General features: G+C 43.4%; 1 protein-coding gene across 7 annotated transcripts in view; it reads left to right on the plus strand.

The window, feature by feature from the left end:
- The window catches only part of PHACTR1 (phosphatase and actin regulator 1), a 550,281-nt gene that overhangs the window by 245,144 nt on the left and 285,303 nt on the right, over positions 1-19,834 (plus strand). Inside the window, exon 1 of one of the 7 annotated variants that reach the window (XM_004753728.3) lies at positions 3,328-3,547. The exons of 5 other annotated variants lie outside the window; for them this stretch is intronic. The gene's annotated coding sequence lies outside the window, so the exon portion shown is untranslated. Of the gene's footprint in view, positions 1-3,327; positions 3,548-3,578; positions 4,030-19,834 lie in introns of those variants that run through there. One more of the 7 variants, XM_004753727.3, reaches the window with a different exon arrangement.

Raw genomic sequence — 19,834 nt, forward strand, 5'->3', positions numbered from 1 at the left:
GTCCTGGGATTGAGGCCTGTATCCCTGCTCAGCCAGGAGCCTACTTCTCCCTCTGCCTGCTGCTCCCCCTGCTTGTGTTCTCTTGCTCTCCCTCTCTCGCCAACAAATAAATAAATGAAATCTTTTTTTTTTTTTTTAAAGGGTTTAAGCCGACAAGCTACATGATTAAATGTTTGCTTTCACCGTGTATTCACACTGAAGGCAGGATGGAAATAACCTGAATGGGGAGAGAGTGGAGGCAGGGAGCCCAGGCAGAGGCTCTCGGGATCTGCTGCGAGATAGCACAGGTCCTAGAATTGGAGAAGAGGTGACAGGTAGACTCTACGGACTTAGTGGTCTACTGGAGGGGCTCAAAGGAGCAGAGGAAGGTGTAGGAAGTTCAGTCAAACATGATTCTGAGGTCCCTAACTTGGGTGTTTGGGACAACTCAATGAAGGAAATTTTTATAAACCTGTGATTTAGTTTTTAATCTTCTCTATTTTCCCGCGACATGAAAGGAGCTGAGTCTTTAATGCCATTTCTTTTTCTTTTCTTTTTTTTTTTTTTTTTACATTTAAAAAAAAATTTTTTTTATGGGGCACCTGGGTGGCTCAGTCGGTTAAGTGTCTGCCTTTGGCTCAGGTTGGGATCTCAGGGTCCTGGAATTAAGCCCTGCATTGGGCTCCCTGTTCAGTGAAGAGTTTGCTTCTCTCTTTCCCTCTCCCATGTGCTCTCTTTCTATCTCAAATAAATAAATAAAATCTTTAATCTTGGGGCGCCTGGGTGGCTCAGTGGGTTAAGCCGCTGCCTTCGGCTTGGGTCATGATCTCAGGGTCCTGGGATCAAGTCCCGCATCGGGCTCTCTGCTCAGCAGGGAGCCTGCTTCCCTCGCTCTCTCTTTCTGCCTGCCTCTCTGCCTACTTGTGATTTCTCTCTGTCAAATAAATAAATAAAATCTTTAAAAATAAATTTATTTATTTATTTATTTATTTAAAAAAATCTTTGATCTTAAAGAGCAGGGTGCCAGCCTTGGGATTGGATTCCAGGACCACAAGATCATGACCTGAGGTGAAGGCAGATGCTTAACCAACTGAGCCACCCAGGCATTCCAATACCATTTCAATTCCAAGCTTATTTGCTATTTTCTTACTCTGCCAAAGAGAATACCACTTGATTTATGCCATAAGGCCAGAACCATATGAATGCAATTTATTTTTCTAAAAGTTTCAAATTCCAAGCCCCATATGACCAAATATAGTCTGAGGTGGGAACATCCAATGTGGCCAGGTGTGGCCATATGTGGCCACTGAGCACCTGAAACAGGGCTGCTCCTAAGTGAGGTGGGTTGTAGGTATATAATGCATATAATTATATCAGGTTTCAGAGACTTAGTATGAAGAAAAGAATACAAAATAATTTGCAAATAATTTCATGGTAATTACCTGTTGAAATAATATTTTGGATATATTGGATTAAATAAAATATATTGCCAAAATTAATTCCACTTTTTTTTAAATCCAACAACTAGGAAATTTTAAATTACGTATGTGGCTCACATATTTCTACTGAACGGTGCTGGTCTAGGAAATTCAATTTTTGTGGCATCAATATTTAATGATTGTGTATGGACCAAGGGTTTATTTTATATTATTGCTTTTCTTCCCATTCGTGGAGAGGGTCTCACCACCTGATAGTTTCTATTATCTTACTATGTATCCTTATTTTCATTAAGACAGAAGCAGTTACCATAGCAACTGTGGCAACATACTGTATTTACTACACCTAGAAGGGGTGAAATAAACAGACATCAATCTGTCATTCAGGTTTACACATTTATATATTTTTTTCATGTGTCTGGGTCTTTGCAGAACTGAGCGCTAAGAGAAGGAAACCTGACTTGTAATTCCTGCCTGTGGCACTGGCCTCTTTGGGTCTGTATAAGGACATTAATGATGCCGTGCCCACTTCAGAGGGCTATGTGGATAGACACTTAACAACGGACATTGAAAGTTATTCTTAGGGCCTAGTATCTGTATAACGTCCACACAGTTTAATATAGTAATGGTATCTAATATTACCTCCAGAGCTGGGGCGGGCAGGGAGAAGAGAGGTCAGACTAGGATAAACCAAAAAAGGGTGATCAGTGTTAATATTTGTTCCCATAGACTTTAGCAGTCCTTTCTAGGTACAAGGCTCCCTGGCTGGGAAAAGACTGGGAGTCGAGGGACACCACCACCCCCCCCGGAAACAGGTCATCCTGTCTTTGACATGGACAGAGCAAACAGGTTGGAGTTTTTTATGTTGATCATTCTGTCTCATGATGCTTTAGGTGTTAGGCTCATTTATGCCGTCTGAGTTTCTCAAAGAGCCTCTCGTTCGTGGGCCAATTCTGTTTTAACATATTTGCCCCTCCATAAATATCTCAGAGATGACACAGATGCTGAGAAAGGGAAATTGGGATAGACTGAGATGATTCTTATCACCTTCACCCAGGACAGTGCTGGCTTCAAGATATCCAGAGATTTGCCTTAAGGATTTCAATCTGGTAGAAAGTAGAGGCTGGTGAATTGGCTTTTCAGAAGTGTTTGCCTAGCAAGCTTGTGGCTTTCAGGTGGATGTTATGCTTCTTCCAGGCGGCTGGGGGAATGTTTATGAGGATCACGGTCAGGTGTAGGAAGGGGGTTGGCTAAAGACCCCCTCAACCCAATTTACCCCTTTAGCATTTCAGGGAACTTAGATGTGTGGCGAAAGTAGTAAACACTCCAGATTTTAGAGCTCGTTTGCACAGGTGTTCGAAATCTATGCACTCTGTCATTTGAAAACTCATTCAGTCATACATCACATCTGTGCCACCCTAGAAGAAGATCAAGGAAAGTGCTACAGTTACATCTTGAGATGTTGCATGTTCAGAAATCTCTGCTAACTCAGCATTGGCATTTAGCAGGTCCTCTACCCAAGAATCAAACCAAAGGAAAATCAAAATGCACTGTGAAGCCGTAGCACGCCTCTCCCCCGACTGAAGTTTCAGAAAAGGTTACTTGTCAGTGGTGTTTGCAGCTTCTCCCTCTCTGCCTTCCCCCTTCAGTGCAGGGGGAGGGGGAGGCGGGTGCGGGGGGGGGGGGGGTCGGGAGGGGAGTGTGGTTTCCTGATCAGAACTCAAAAGGCACAGTTTGAATTATATAATGGAGCGGCTGTGAGTCAGGTGACAGGCTCACTGAGTAACTCCCTGCAGAAGGAGACACACTGCATGTTAAAAAGCTCAACAAATACTTTAAAAAATAAAAAACAAAAAGCCCAGGCTGTGAGTTCCAGACTTCCAAGCTGCAGTTTTCTCTGAATTTCCTCCAAGCTGAAACAGCTGGGGTGGGGGTGGGGGAGGTTGGCTGGGTCTGGAGACTCGCTCACAAGCCAACAGTGCAGGTCGGGGGTCCGGCTGAATCACCAGGTTACTTTCTGTTTCATTTCAAAATGTTCCCTGCTTCTGGAATTGGTTGCCTCCAATGTCAAGGAAAATGCATGACTCCTAGGAGACTCCAGCCAGGCTTTTAAGAACTGGGGCTCTGTGAAGGTAAGAGGCATCCTGGTCCTGCCTACCCAGGGCTGCTGCGCCTCGGTGGTCTGTGAGCACCAGGAGGAATCTGCCAACTTGTTCTGGGATCTGAATGAGGCCAGAGAAACCATCTGTGGAGGGGTTTTTAAGGTTAGCAAAGGGGTAAGGTGGATCCTTCCCGCCCAGATGGGAGGCCAGCCCGTCCACGGTGAGTGGAAGCGGTCCCCAGCTCCTGAGGGCTCCCTTCCCTCCCCCGTTCTGTCCTACGGAGGAGTTGGTCAGCAGTCAGGGACTTGGCACTGGCTGGCCCGGGGCCGGGAAGAAAGGCGAAGGGGCTGCCTGGCACCGAAGGGCTGATTGGGTGTGTGCAGCATGTGTATTTCAGAGCCTGACCCTTGAGAGTGGGTTCAGTCTAAGACCGCACTGCTATTAGAAAGCCAGAAAACAGACCCAGAGGGGAGGATACTTGTGGGAGCACAGAGCCTTGGGAAATCTGTAAGGTAGGCATTTGCGTTTTAAATAAGTTTATTGCTTTCCGTGCATTTGTTATTTGGATTTTGTATCGGTTTTATGTTTGATTGGGTTTAAGGAATTTTTGCCTTTTGGAGCTGCCAGTCTGAATTGATCCGGCTTTTCAGTCTCTGGACCCGGTTCTTGGGATGTCTTGGAGCCCACTGGTGTATAGGAGGTGGATGCCTGGAAGTCAGAGGACACGGTGGGAAACTGGCGAGCATGCGATGTTTTTCACTTGCAAATCTCACTGCAGTGGAGGCTTGCCCTGGACTCGGGCTGAGGCAGGCAGCACTTTGGAACCTCAGGAAGTTTCGGACTTAAAGAGACAGGGAAGGGAAAATCGGGTCAGCAGTTGTTATTTGTAGGGGAGGTGGGCGCAGGGAAAAGTTGTGGCTGTTGAAAGAGAAAGCCGATCGGGGAAACAGAAGGATAAATACAGATTTTGTGAGATCCCATGGCGGGCTGTGGCATTTTGAGGTTTGAGGTGTGACGATAAAAATCAATATGGCAACTGATAACAGCTCACTGGGCACGAATAAGAAAACTACAACGGATTCTTTTTCTCCCTGACTCCTAGAAACCTCGGGAAATAGGCAAAGCGTTAGTTTCCGAGTCCCTTTCTAATTGCTATTCTTTTTTGGCCACACTGAGGTGCTCTAAACAAAATATGGTGATGTTAGAACCAAAGGGAAAACGTGCTGTGAAAGAGGTCTAAGAAGGGATATTCAGGTTTCCCGCTGCCCCTCTCCCCTTCCCCACCTTACTCCCAGTTTTTGGCAAATTGTGCGAGCCAATGTGCCCGAATAGAAACAATTCCTTTGAGTGGTACAGGGATCACTGTGAAAGGATGTGTGGATTTCACAGTAAATATGAACCTGACTCAGGGGTTCTTAAATCCTGGAGACCACAGACCCCCTTTAGAAACAGAAAAGATATTGTTGATCATGAACTTTCTAGAGACCTCTCTCTCCTGTGGCCTTCTCACTGCCATCTCTTCTGGTGTTCAACAGACACAACCGAACGATGACAACAGAGCCAAAAGGCATAACATCGTGAGGTTTCTAATTAAAGCCCACGCTTGGAATAGAGAGAGCACAGTATTATAAATATTCCTAATAGAAGAGGCAGCTCACGGATCCCCCCTCCGCAGGTCACGCCAGTCCCCCGAGAAAGCACAGCTTCCATAATGAATGTCAGCCCAGTGAGTTCCTTTTATCCAGATATCCAGCCGTTGAGGTGGATGGAAAACCTGCATTTCTGCACTTCAATAAGATAATGAGGACTGAGATTGATAAGGATGACCTCCAGTCACCGTAAGATCTGTCAGGGCCTTTCAGACCACCGAAAACAATGGGATGCTCCGTCTCGTTTTACCTTCGAGTGCATTGCCTTACACTCCAACTCACTAAAGTTTCGCAACCTGCGGAAATTGTGGTGCCTACATTTTCTACCCCCAAGAAACGGGACTCGTGGCTTCACAAAGGATTTTTATGTTACTTTCAGGATGAGGCACAGTCTGGGAAATGCAGTTGGGATACAAGGTACCACGTTTGGAGGTCCATTTCTGGGACGGTTCAATAGTTCACGGGACAGCCGGTCAGAAGATGGGAGATAGGAAGGCTTTTGTGAAAATCCAGTCCTTGGGGAAATGTGGATACTTTGTTCCAAAGCTTAACTCTTTTGCGTTCAGGCTGACTTGGGTTTGCGTTCCTGTTTTCCCACCTATTTAATCAGTGACGTTGGGTAAGCTTCTTGACCTTTCTCAGCCTGGTTTTTCATCTGTAAAATTGAATCGTAAAGGTACTTACCTCGTCGGTTGTCTGGGAAGTAAATAAAATTATGTATTAGTAGAACAGCTCCTAATACAATTCTGGCATAAATAGCATCTAATAAACAGTAGCTGCTATTATTATGATGATTTGTGCTATTTAATGACCACAAAATAGTTGAAAATGGGTCCATTTTTTTTTCCTTTTACTATCCCAGAGAGTAAGGAGTAATGTTTTGCGACTTTAGAACAGCATCCGGGATCCTCAGAATGTTCTGGAATGAAGTTATTAGCATGTATATTCCTCTGGGTGACGACGCATCATTGCCGCATGCTTCCCACAGAAGAATATTGCACTGGTGTAAGCCACGTGGGACATCAGTGGCTGCATGGGGGGCAGGAATACCAGTCTCCAGACTCGCTGTGCCCTTCTGGCTAGTCACAGGGCTCTTGATCTCACGGGGGACCACGCCGGTGTGGAGGCAAAAAAGGCAAAGAAAACCTTGTCTCTAGAGAGTCTCAAATACCTTCCGGTCCTTGGCGTTTCGTGCAGCAGACTTGGTTTTCCCCGCTTCAGCATGCTAGTAGTTGTGGCGCTGCTTGGTTTTTTCCTAAATTGCTGGGCTCAGACACCCTACAGGTGGTCTGCCCATGGGATCAGCTCATGCAGATGGGTGACTGTCCCAGTGGGGACAGCAGGAAATCTACTACCCTCGTGTAGCCCCTTCCAGGCTCACCTCTGTATTACTCTCGCAGTCTCCTAACATAGGGATTTAATGCCTCCCATCACACAAACTTCTGAGCATACGCTATAAAGTCCAAAACCAGCCATATAATTAATCTAAAGAAGAAAGATGTCAAAAGGCCTTGAGTTTTGCAATCCATGGGTATTCTGCATCCTGTAGAATTCAGCACCCATAGCTATAGGAGCGTGCTAAGAGAGGGATTTCATAAAAGGTGATCTAGGAAGAGCCTGGACTTTTCAAGAAAATGAACTGAATAAAAATTGCCCCCTCCCAACACACACACACAAGGGCACAGTGAAGAATGGTATAGAGTGTCTTCTTTTAAGAAATGCACCACAACAGGGGTGCCTGGGTGGCTCAGTTGGTTGAGCGATTGTTTGCTTGGGCTCAGGTCATGATCCCAGAGTCCTGGGATGGAGCCCCACATCGGGCTCCCTGCTCAGTGGGCAGCCTGCTTCTCCCTCTCCCTCTGCTGCTCTGCCTGCTTGTGCTCTCTCTCTCTCTCTCTGTCAAATAAATAAATAAAATCTTAAAAAGAAAAGAAATGCTCCACAACAAAAGCCTAAAATGAAGAGAAACAGAAGCAAAAATCCAGTAGAATTACATATACGTCACAAGATTCAAAAATAAAGAAGCAAATTTTGAAATGTAAAAACGCTCCAAAGTTGGAAATATGATAATGCGAAGGAAAAAGATAAAGGAGCAGAATGTGGGAGAAACCACGGAGAGCCCTGTAGCTCTCTGAGTCAGCCCTGTAGCAGGAGTCAGTCACTCCTCACTGATAAAATGGGAACAGTAGTCCCTACCCTCCTCCAAGGGTTACTGAGAGACACAAATGAGAGACTGTGTCAGAATTGGGGAGATTGACCAGAACCTTAGAATATTCCTTCAACACTGTTGAAACCTTGAACTTTAGTTGGGCCTGTCAGTAGGTGTTTTTTTTTTTTTTTTTTAAGATTTTATTTATTATTTAATAGAGAGAGACACAGTGAGAGAAGGAACACAAGCAGGGGGAGTGAGAGAGAGAGAGAAGCAGGCTTCCCGCAGAGCAGGGAACCTGATGTGGGCCTCGATCCCAGGACCTTGGGATCATGACCTGAGCCGAAGGCAGACACTTAATGACTGAGCCACCCAGTGCCCCTGTCAGTAGGTTTTAATAACTATTTAGGATTAAAGAAAATTGACCAAAAAAGGGAAGATTATATGTATTACTAAAAAACAGGATTTTCAGGGTACCTGGGTAGCTCAATCAGTTAAGCATCCGACTCCTGATTTCAGCTCAGGTCATGGTTGTTGTGAGATCGAGCCCCACGTCGGGTGGGCTGTGAATTAGGTGTGCAGTCTGCTTAAGATTCTCTCTCCCCCTCTGCCCCTTTCCTGCATGCATGTGCTCTCTCAGAGTCTCCCCAAAATAATAAATAAATCTTTAAAAAAAAAAAAAAACACAGGATTTTCTTCTTAGTAATACAGAAGAAAATCACTTTGGATAATCTATAGCTAATGAATATCCAATAACTACTATATATTAGTTTGCTAGAGCAGTCATAACACAATACCTCAGACTAAGTGGCCTAAACAGCAGAAACTTATTTTCTGATTGCTCGGGAGGCTAGAAGTCCAAGGTCATGGTGTTGGCAGAGTTGGTTTCTCCTGAGCCCTCTCTCCTTGGCTTGACAATGGCCGCCTTCTCTCTGTGTCCTCACATGTGAGTGTGTTCAACCTCTGTGTACACACATCCCTGGGGTCTCTTCCTCGTCTGATAAGGACACCAGTCCAGTGAGATTTGGGGTCCACACATATGACCTCATTTACCTTGTTCACCTCCCCATAGGCTCTATCTCCAAATATAGTCCCATTCTGAGGTACTGAGGGGGTTAGAGCTTCACCATATGGATTGGTGGGGGGGACACAATTCAGCCCATAACATCTGCCAATTAAGAAAGCTCATTAAAAGGTATGTTCTTGTTTTAGAAATTTATCAGGTCCCTAAAGGAAAATGCTATCTCCATAAAGGAACAACGAAGTCTCCAGATTGCCATGGAGAGACATCACGGAAAGTGGTCTGGTAGACCCATTTCTGACTTCCTTCCACGTGTTCTGTCAAAGAACTAGCAGACTGGTCCCTGTCACAGTTGTGTCTCTGTGGTGACAGCTGTTCTTGGAGGATGGCTTTCACATGGTTTGGAATCAGATGCTCCTCTGAGGTCCAAAGGATTGTGGTATTTCACTGGCTCATTTCTCACTTCCTTTGAATATTCTGTCTCTTCAAGGAGTCGAGGATTGATCCTTCCATCCAGGGTCCTGCCATGTTCAGTGCGATCACCCACACTTTTCCCCATTTCTTCAGTCGGTTCACAGCAGTGTGAACAGTGATGTTCAGGGACATGGTTGCCAGAAATACACACACTTGCACACGTATATGCATGCACACACGCACATTTATTCATTCCCGAAACAGAATTCGTGAGTAGAGAGGAAGGTGTGATGTGAGTGATATTTGTACATCATTTTCTTTCTGAATATCAGGCCTTTGATTTTAGAGAAATTGATATGGGGTCCAGCGCATGGCTGAGGTGTCCTCACAAATTTGAGAGGCACCGGGGAACGGATGCCTCTTCTCCCTTCACAGGCATGAAAAGGCTCGAAAGGGGAAGCGGGTGATTCGCAGGTGTTTGTACATGAGTGAACATGCTCCCTGCCTTCCTGTGGCCTCTTACTGCGCACAGCCACACCGTTAGGAGACCGTCTGCACACTAAGGTAGGGCACATCCCAGTCAGATCCAAACAGGAGACATGAGGAGATCGTGCAAGCAAGGCTTACCTTGATTTTCTTTTTAAAACAACTGGCGGAGGGGCTCCTGGGTGGCTCAGTGAGTTAAAGTCTCTGCCATTCGGCTGGGGACATGATCCCAGCATCCTGGGATCGAGTCCCGCATCGGGCTCTCTGCTCTGGGGGGAGCCTTCTCCCCCCCCCCCGCCTGCCTCTCTGCCTACTTGTGATCTCTCTCTGTCAAATAAATAAATAAATAAATAATCTTAAAAAAAAAAAAACTGGTGGTGGCAAAAAATTCTATTAGAAGGAACAAAGAAGCACATATTTAGTAACTTGTAAAACACTCTGTCATGTCCTTTTGCATTAAAAACAAGGTATACCTCAGTGGGACGTGGGTGGCTGAGCCAATTAGGTGTCTGCCTTCAGTTCAGGTCATGATCCCAGTGTTCTGGGATCGAGCCCCCCATGTCTGGCTCTCTGCTCAGTGGGGAGCCTCCTTCTCCCTCTCCCTCTGCCTGCTGCTCTGCCTGCTTGTGCTCTCCCTTTGTGTCACATAAATAAATAAAATCTTTTTTAAAAAATAAGGTATGCCTCCATGCCCAAGGGGAAAGAATTGGTTCCCCGAGCATCATGATCATACTTTCTGAGCCAGCTCCCCATGCTGTCTGAGCACAAAAAACACACTCCATTCTTGGTGCACAATTCTCCCCTCTACCAGGATCCATTTCAAAGGCAGGGGAAGGAATGTGTTATGCACCAAATTAGTTTGCCCAACCTTCAAGCTGTTCGAATGCAATGTTCTCTCCAAGTGTCAGGTGCTCTTGTCTGGGTTATTAGAAAGAGGCTGTTGAAACTATGATGCAATTTAGAATATGTCCGAGCCTGAATTACTTAGCACTGACTTGAAGGTTTGTGACTTGCCTGAAAAAGGACCTGGAGCCTGAAAAGGTTTAAGAAGGCCCAGTCAGGAACACGCCATTAGACTTCAAGAAAAACGAATACCAGTTCCCTTTGGCTTTCAGATAAATTAGGAATATAAATTAGGAACTCTTACTTAAGCTGGTTAGAACAAACTTAACATGTACAACTTCCATAAACATGAAAAAACATGTACAACTTCCTAAATAAAAATGTGGGTTTTTTTTAATATAAAGCAAGAAAAAAAAATTACTACCTTGGTCTTTTGTTGTTGTTGTTGTTGTTGTTATTGTTGTATTTAATCAGTAAGCACTTACTGTCTACTGAACTAAGAACAAAGTGTTGTGCAAACAGTTTTTCAGGGGAAGAAAAGATGAATCAGATCTGCCTTATCTAGAGAAAACATCATGTACATAAAAGTTTTGTGAAGATACAGAAAATGACAGCTTCATGAGAACAAAAAGAAATTGAAAAACAGGAGATATTAATTCCAGCCAGAGAGGGCTTTAGGAATGTTTTTAACAAAGGTCTTGAGGGATGACTAGGTCTATTTTAGCATGGAGTGGGAGGAGCGGGAGTAAGCAGGAAGCAAAACCATCCATGAGGCAGGTGAGCAGGCCAGTTTGTGGGAGGAGCAGGTGAAAAGAAACCAGATGTACATATATTGGAAAGAATTTGAATATCAAGCAGAGAAGGATATGGTGGGAGCTTAAAAGTATGCATAGGATGGGGTGAATGGAGAGAGAAGATGAGTGTGAAAATCAGTTACAATGATATTGCAAGAGGCAGAACCAAGCAATGGTCAATAACTCAATAATAATGATAATAAAACTAACAACAACTAGCTCTCACTTGCTGAGTGCCTAGTAATTATAGAACATTTCCCTTAGATGATAGCTTTCACCCACCCAGCAGACCTGGGAAGTAGTTACAAATAGACTCAATCTTCCTTATTCATGGGTTCTGCATTTGCAGTTTTGCTTATTCACAGAAATTTATTTGTAGCCCCAAGATCAATACTCATGATACTTTCACAGTCATTCATGGGCATGTTCAGAACAGCAAAAGATTTCCAACTGAAATCAAAGAGGGCCGTGCTCTGCCATCTTGTTTTGGCTCTCAGACTGTCAACATGTGTTGTTTTCACGGTCAATTTAGTCTAACATTTTTCCACTTTTTTTTTTCTTTTTGTTGGTGACTTTGCTATTTAAAATGGTCCCCAAGTGTAGTGCTGAAATGTTCTCTTGCGCTCTTAAGCACAAGAAGGCTGTGGCGTGCTTATGGAGAAAATACGTTAGGTAAGTTTTGTTCGGGAATGAGTTAGAGTGCTGTTGGCCAACTTCAAGGTTAATGAATCAATAATATATACTAAATAAGATGTCTTTAAACAGACACACACTTAAGATGAAGTACAAATTGATCGGTTGGTGGAAACATTGTGAAACCTTAGCCTCTATTTCCCTGAGGAGCAACGGTTCCGTGTTCACTGCTTCAGTGTTCACAATGACTTCATTGAAGAGGGCTACTTGGATGCTGAGAATCCTATAGCACTCTCCTTTGCACAGAGGAGTAAGCTAAGGCTAGAAGAGATGAGGACCTTGCCCGAAGCCAAACAGCGGGCATAAACGCAGGGTACCAGAATGGCATGTTAACAGGCAATGACATATATTTGTAATGACATAACAAGGGTCTGGATCAAGGAATAGCGATAAAAATAAAGAAAGGAGAAGAGGAGGTAAATTGCAAGTGGCTTAGGCAGTATCATCAACAGCCACTGATAGCACACGGAAGGCAAAGAGGAGTAGGGGTCTAGAAGGACTCTGAAGTCAGAAGGAAGTGGCGGACTGTTGGCCGGAGGGTTGCAGGAAGGGTAAGCGGCAGGTTCAGCAGTGCTTAAGGACTGGGCTTTGAAGACAGAAATGCCAGTCGTTATCTTCTGAGTTCTCATATATCGCAGGTGCTACTGAGAGGCTCTACCCGAACGATCTCATTGCATCCTTACAACAGCCCCGAGACAGTGACTCTGATGCCCATTTTACAGATGAGAGAGTGAGGCTCAAAGAGATTAAAGTAACTGGATTATGGGCACCTTGCTTATACACAAAACAAGAAACTCAAACCCCGGCAGAGTGACCCCGCAGGTTGTAATAACAGAGGGAATTTGGGGGTTTGAGATCTTGGAAGAAGAGGGGCATTAATGTAAGTGATACCCTGTCCTGTTCTCGAGTTTCTTGTTTTTAATTGTATTTTTTCCAGTGTTTTCTCTTTTCACCACATGTTTTCGTGTTTTTGTTCAAATTCTTCTGTCCCACAGGAATGTTGTTTTCTCTCCTAGCATTTAGGTTTCTTCTCTTTTCTTCCTTTTTTTCTTTCTTGATGGTACAAAAGGATAACTAAAATTATTTAATAGCTGGGATGCCTGGGTGGCTCAGTTGGTTAAGCGTCTGACTCTTGATTTGGGCTCAGGTCATGATCTCAGGGTTGTGAGATAGGAGTCCCACACCGGGGTCTATGCGGGACATGGAACCTGCTCTTAATTCTCTCTCTGTGGGACACTTGGGTGGCTCAGTCGGTTACGTGTCTGCCTTCGGCTTGGGTCATGATCCTGGGGTCCTGGGATCGAGCCCCCCAAGTTGGGAATCCTTGCTCAGCAGGAATCCTGCTTCTCCCCCTGCTTGTGCTCTCTCTCTCTCTCTTTCTTTCTGACAAATAAATACATAAAATCTTAAAAAAAAAAAAAAAAGATTCTTTCTCCTCCCCCTCCCCACCCTCAAGTGTGTGCTCACTCGCTAGCTCTCTCTCCAAAAAAAATTATTTAAGAGTTGCAGGATTTGAACATCTTACATTGTGTTTGTTTGTCATGTTTCATAAAAACATTTGAAGATTTCAAGGTTTCCAAGAATGTAATACATGTTACGTAGCAACAATTATTCCCCGAATCACTTCTGCATTTCACTTTAATAGGTGTATGGTTTATTGGCAAATGTGTTCATTAAGAGAGGAAAACATGATTATGCTATTTGTGTGTTAAATGTGTATAACCTGACATAAAAGACGCAGTCCCTGTTTTGCATTTCATCTCAGATATCAATTATCTTTGAGCTTTTTTAAAGCTATGAAGTCTCTAGGTTTCCCAAATCCATATCCCTGAGATTTATTTGTCTATGTCCTGGAGATACTGAGAAATTAAATATTCCCCCAACACTTAGGTATTAAGCGTTATTTCCACAGGACTCCCAGTAGTACTGTGCCTGGGGAAGGAATAGTTTTCAAATACAGAGGGAATCTCAGCTAAAAAGTGCCAGAGCTGTTTATTATATTCAGAAACATACCAGCGATATATAGTAGGGGAAAAAAAATTCCCATCAGAATCTTGGGCTCCCTGCTTCTTTCTGCAAAACCCTTCCAAGATGTCCAGAAGGTGAGCGTTCTTTCTGGCCACACAAAAGGGGCTCTCCAGAGCAGTGGCATTTCATCAAAACACCTCTGCCCACGGAGTTGAAATGCCAGTGGTTGTGAGAGCAGTTAGCTTGCATCTCTGCAGGCAAGCAGAAAAGAGTTCACCTACAAGGGACTGTCTATTCTTTGAAATAACCCAAGTATGAAACCGTTCCCTTATAAATTAAAAAGAAACCTCTTGAACTATCCTGAAGTCAAAAGAGAGAGTTGGCAATGCGTCTGCTAACACTCCTGGGTCCTCATTCAGCTCTAAGTAACTGTTAGGTGAATCGAGTCTGCATTTGTAGAGAGGTCTGGTAAAGCAGGGACAAAGGCTAAGGCAAACCCTGACGAATCTTTGTCCTCTTCTTAAACTGCTGCAGCATGAAAGGGAACTGGGAAAAGTGAAGCCATGTTGGTTTGATTCAACAAACACCTGAAAGCATCTTTCAAATATTCTGGATGGAATCAAGTCCAATGTGTGTTTTGACAAGCCCAAGCGAAATTCACTTCATGTGTTTCTGATTCATTTATAGTTTAATCAGCAAAATACTGCTTTGCAAGTACTAGTTATGTCCAAGAAATCTTTTATGAGCTATTTTAAAACATTGTCTTGAAAACAGGAAGCACTGTTTTGCCAAAAGCTAACAGATGTATGGGCAGAGGTTCTAGATTTGGTTGTGGAGACAGAGCCCTGGAAACAGATCTCCAAATCTGGCAGAGCCAACCTTAAAATGCCTTTGGGGGAATCTGGGCTGTGTGTCTGTCTCCACTCACTGGAATTACAGAAAGCCTTCAGGGAAAGTAACCCAAGGGGCAGGTGACCACTGGCTTCCATGATTTCCGCTCAAACTCGTTCCCATTCTCGCACTTTCGCATCCTTTCCTTACGTTCGGTTTGCTAAGTGATAAGTCAAGAGATGACTTCTCTGCTGAAATCTTGCTAGTATTGTAACCCTTAAAAACCTAAGGTAGAATTTCATCATTGAGCTTAGAAAACAGTAGCCTCAAAGGAGCCAATGACTTCAGGAATAGGAAAAATACATTCTTTTTCTTTTTCTTTTTTCTTTTTTTTAACTAAATGAACTAAAATTGTCAAAAGTGAAGCCTCTTAAACTTGCTTTTACATAAAGTAATGTTTATGTCATTTTCTTTCTCATTGCTCTTTATTGGGGGGTTTTAAAGTAAGTTCCCCCATCCGCTTCACCTGGGAAATTGTTAGAAAAGAAAATTCTCTGCACCCACTTTACATCTGTGTCCATGTGCATCAGAATCATGAAGCCCCCATCCCTAGATTTTCTGATTCTGTAGGCCTGGCGGTGACCTGAGAGCCTGTATTTCTAACAAGTCCTCCACATGGTCTGCTGGTCCCAGGACCACACGTGGAAAACCACTGTTCTAGACCCTTCCCAGTTCTTACCCCTGGCCTGCAGTTGAGTGGCAGGGAGGTGGGTGCAAAAGCACAGATAGAAGTGAAGCACCATTCCAGATACATCTACTAATGGTCACCTGGGGATATGTTTTGATGATTTCGCAAGGATGCAGTCTCGAAATTCCTCTGGACCATTATTCATGACCAAAGAAATGAAGTAGTTTACATAATTCTTGGAAGCATTGTGTAAATCTGGCCTCCACAGAGATTTAGTTGATGAAATAGTACTGCCAACCCAACGTATATAAATCCCTTATCATCTTTAGAGACCTTCATGAATTAGACTTTAGGCTTTAAAATTACATAAAAGTAACTAAATTCATCTGGTGACAGAAAATGACAGGTGTCATTGAAATGATAAAGGACTTTTATTGCATGGATCCTACATGAGGAGTATTGGGTATGTAATAAGAAGCCGTCCTTGATGAGAATTATGTAATAACCACTAATGGGCTGTACTGATCCTCAGGCAAACCATGAAACTAGAGCTCATCGAGAGCATTTCATCAGAGAGTTCTGTGGGCGCGCTGCTTTTTGATGATCTGACAATACAAACAAAGAACTTATAGAACCTTCTATTTTAAAAAAAAAAAAGTGGTTTGTAAACTTTCCAATGTATTAGAATCACCTGGGAATCTTGCCAGTAGGCATATTTTGGTTCAGTGGGTATGGATGGAGCTGGGCCCCTGGTACTTCATTTCTCGTGGTCTGCCCAGGGATGCTCCTGCTGCTGGACCATGAACCACACTCGGAGAAGTGAGGTTCTAGAATGGTGGCTCATGGCCCTGGGAAACCTTGAATAGATTAAATCAAATATTCTGGGTGGAGCGTGGACATCGGTATTTTTAAAGCACCCCAGGCATTTCTAATGTTCATCTAATATGGGGGAGCTCTGGCCTGGGAGAGTAGTGGTTGCAAGCCTTAGGCTGCCTCTCTCCAAATCAGATGTGTTGCTTAAGTTCCCAGTGAGTATTCCATTGCAATGAACTCACACTTGACTTCTCCAGTAAGTGGCTTAAGTGCCTATTTCTAGGTTGCTGATAAAGGAAGGAGCCAAATGCTTTGGATTCCAGAATTGTTGGCTACTAAGTCGACATTCACCTATGAAAACTTAGCGACACACCACATATTCTCCGTCTTGTCACCGAACTTCTCCCTGTTTACTCCTTCATGTGAGTTGCAGATATAACTGTGGGTACAACCAACATTGACACTCAGATAAAAAATGCTTGATATGCTCAAGAACTTAGACACATAGTTGAGAACTCAGAATCCTGTGCGCATACACATACACAAATCGAGAGAAAAAAAATTGCCTGAAAAATGTTAAGAGTAGATGTGACAATCCACTTGTCTCTGGTGTAAAATAAATACAATATTACTTCTGTGGAACATCTGATTCTGCTTATAACTGCGCCCTAGTGGACCTTGTTAGATGACTTACTCGCAGAAGCACCCCAAAGTAGCTGCTTATGCTGTCTGCAATTGGCATAATTAAGTATCGTACACCTAAATATTGGAATATTTAATTCTAAATAGCAGCCTGATGTAATTATCTCAGTTTTAGACCACCTGAAGAGGAACTCTCTTTCTCACAATAATTAGCCAACAGTGGCGGTTACTTCTTCAGTTTGCTCCTAATTCCTGATAATAAAACTATGGCAAGATAGAAAAGAACATATTTCTATTTATTCTGGCAGAGGAATGCAGACCCCATTTGTCTAATAATGGTATCCAGTATTTAAATATTAAATCCCAAAGAAAGAGACTTAAATGCACAGCATATTTTGGAAGTTAAATTTAATCCACCAAAAAGCCATTCTTATCCACGCACCCTGCTTCTTTTTGCTAGTAGTATTACAACAGGCTGTAAAGAATTGGGAGTTTTGGATGCCATGTGAATGTTTCCCATTTTATGCCATGGGTCGTTCATAGGCATGAATCTAAACTGACCAAAACCAGCCTCACTGTGGCAATGGTCTTCTCAACTATATCTCGGGGAATCGCAACTGTAGAGCGTGATCAGTAGAATGATCACAACAGACATGGCGGAACAGTCACGAAGAGTGACTTCTTGTTCTTCAGGGCAGTACACTATTGGGCACCCCCAGTACACTTGGAGTTAATTTAATCCTTGGGGCATACGAGGGTGAGCAACCCAAGCAGCCAGTGCTGGAGGAAATGCGTTAGGAACTCTTTTGCTGGTTTCATCTCTGATTTCGTCTTCACGCAGCCCTGGAACACCTGAAATGCTTCTCTTGACCTTTTTTACCCATCTACGTTTACCTGCATTCTTGTCAATACTTAGCCTTCAGGCTTTCCTACTGTCTTGGGCATGGCCACCCTATGGCTTATAACATCCCCCACTACTCCAGGGAGAAACTTATTGCCCAGCCTGATCCCCTGAGAAGCCAGTCCCACTCTGACAACCTCAGTCAGGCCCATTCAGCTACAATTACAGCAGACCACCTAGGAGCCTGGGGCAAGCAAAAGGTCATGGCTTTGGCACTCAGATTACTGAAGACACCTGTGTGGCGTGAAGGGGCCAGAAAGGGGGTACGAAACACGCTGCATGCCCTGGGGGAGGGCTGATGGCCCCCCTTGGACTTCAGGTCCATCTATATTCATCTCTGGAGTCACTGGGCCTCTCACTCCTCAGGCTAGAGTTTTGGAGGTGGGGGTGGAGGGGGAGGAGTGCAGAGGGGAGATTTTAAACTTGTACATTCTTGAAAAGTCGTGATTTGAAAATGTACCATTTGAATTTCAGTTCCCTTTAATACTGAAAGTTCTGACCAACAAAACCCACTTTCCTGCAGAGGCCCTTCCAGGTAAACCCAGTTTGTCATTTTTGAGAAAGAAAAGAAGCTGATGTGGAATTTTGAAGCGATGGCCAGTAAGCTCATGGGTGTCTGTTTGCTTATATAGTGAAATTTTCTTGTTGAAGCAAGGGAGGACCACATTTGGAATTCATCTGCGGGAACACTGTCTAACATCCTGTCCTTGGCAATCACTGGGATAGGCTCTATAATTCTAATAGTTAATGGTTGTTTTCAGCTTTTGGTGATTGATCAGATGCCTTAAGATAAATGATTATTCAATAAGGAAAGGGCCACAGCAAAAGAAAAGAAAATTGCTATAAAAATTAAAAACAACACAAATAATAATGGAGGATGGGCAGTCACAGAACCAGGCGGAAACAATACCAAGAATCAGGGCAAGAAGAGTGGTAAGAACTGCATTAAGTAAGAATTAGAAGGTCATCCTCAGAGCCTAAAGGTTAGATCCATTGAGGAAGTCAGGCAAGCACCAAAAGGTAGCCCAAGTAGATGGGAATTCGAAAAGCCCAATAGATTATCCAGACAGAAATGGATGCCAAAACTGGTACAGAATGCCAGCAATAAGACAAATGTAAGGACCCAGTTCTTCTGATAGTTCTTATTTGAACAAACTGGGAGAAAACCAGTTTCAAAATATTGATTGCAGGATTTGTCACAGATCTATTAAAATCTCCAGAAGTGGGATGTAGGAATGGGAACATCACTTAAATATCCACGAGGTGATTTACATGCACACTGAGAGCTGAGAATCAACCAGTAGCCTTCTCTGGTGCTTTCTGTTGGGATGAGACTTAGTACCAGGGATGGACATTCTATGGCTGCACTGTGCAGCATGGTGCCCAGCAGCCACATGTGGCTAAGCGAGACTTCAAATGTGCCTATTCCAAATTGCAATGTGTTAAATATACACTGAATTTTGAAGACTTAGCAGAAAGAGAAAGAACAGAGAAAGAACAGAGAACATCTCATTTATAATTTTTATATTGTTTACATGTACTAATACCTTTGATATTATATGGGTAATACACACACACACACACACACACATACACCTTGGGTTAGAGAATATATTTTTTGAAAATTAATTTCACCTGTTTCTTTGTACTTTTTAAATACAACTACTAGAATACTTTAAATTACACTTGTGGGTCACATTATATTTCTGTGCTATCCTTGGACCTGTGACTAAAAAAGCAAAGTTATACTCTATGTAGTCCAAGAAGCAGTGAGAAGATCATAGAAATGAAGGACTTTTTTAAAAATTAGGGTTTACTTATTTGGTTGTGTTAGATACTGTTGGTTTAAAATTAATTGTACTTTTTATGTTTGTTGTTGTTTGTAGTTCAGTAGATACTTTCTGCACAAAGGTTCAAACCTTACTCAGTAGAGATTTAGGAATGAAAGAGCCCCCCTGACCTACCCCAGGTGGAAATATTCCCCAGATGAAGTAGGACCCTGCTATGCAAGTCATTCAGCCCTCTTTTGTCCAGAAATTAGTGGAGGAAAAGTAAATGCTATATAATGCTATGCATTTCTTGATCTATAACACATTTGCATACACCCCTCCCGCCAGATATCCACTAGTAATACGCAGGTGACAGATGACTTCAGATAATGTCTGATATATCGGCCTTAGTTTAGCTTCCCTGAATGTAGCAAACAAGAAGTGTGAACTTGTTCAAATTGGAGACGTTTTTTAATCCATCCCATTGATAAATATCTATAGCACCAAGTACCATGCGTGATCCTAAGGATACAGCGATGGGTCAGATAGGTTACAGATTCTCCTTTCTCCAGGTTTGCGGGGAAGGCAGAGAAGCAGGTAGCTGTTACGTAGCATGATGAGCTCTGGAATCAGGAGCTGAGAAATTGTGGCGTGAG

This window comes from Mustela putorius, unplaced genomic scaffold, assembly GCF_011764305.1.
Source record: "Mustela putorius furo isolate JIRA1106 unplaced genomic scaffold, ASM1176430v1.1 tig00003870_pilon_pilon_pilon, whole genome shotgun sequence".
NCBI classification, from domain to species: Eukaryota; Metazoa; Chordata; class Mammalia; order Carnivora; family Mustelidae; genus Mustela; species Mustela putorius.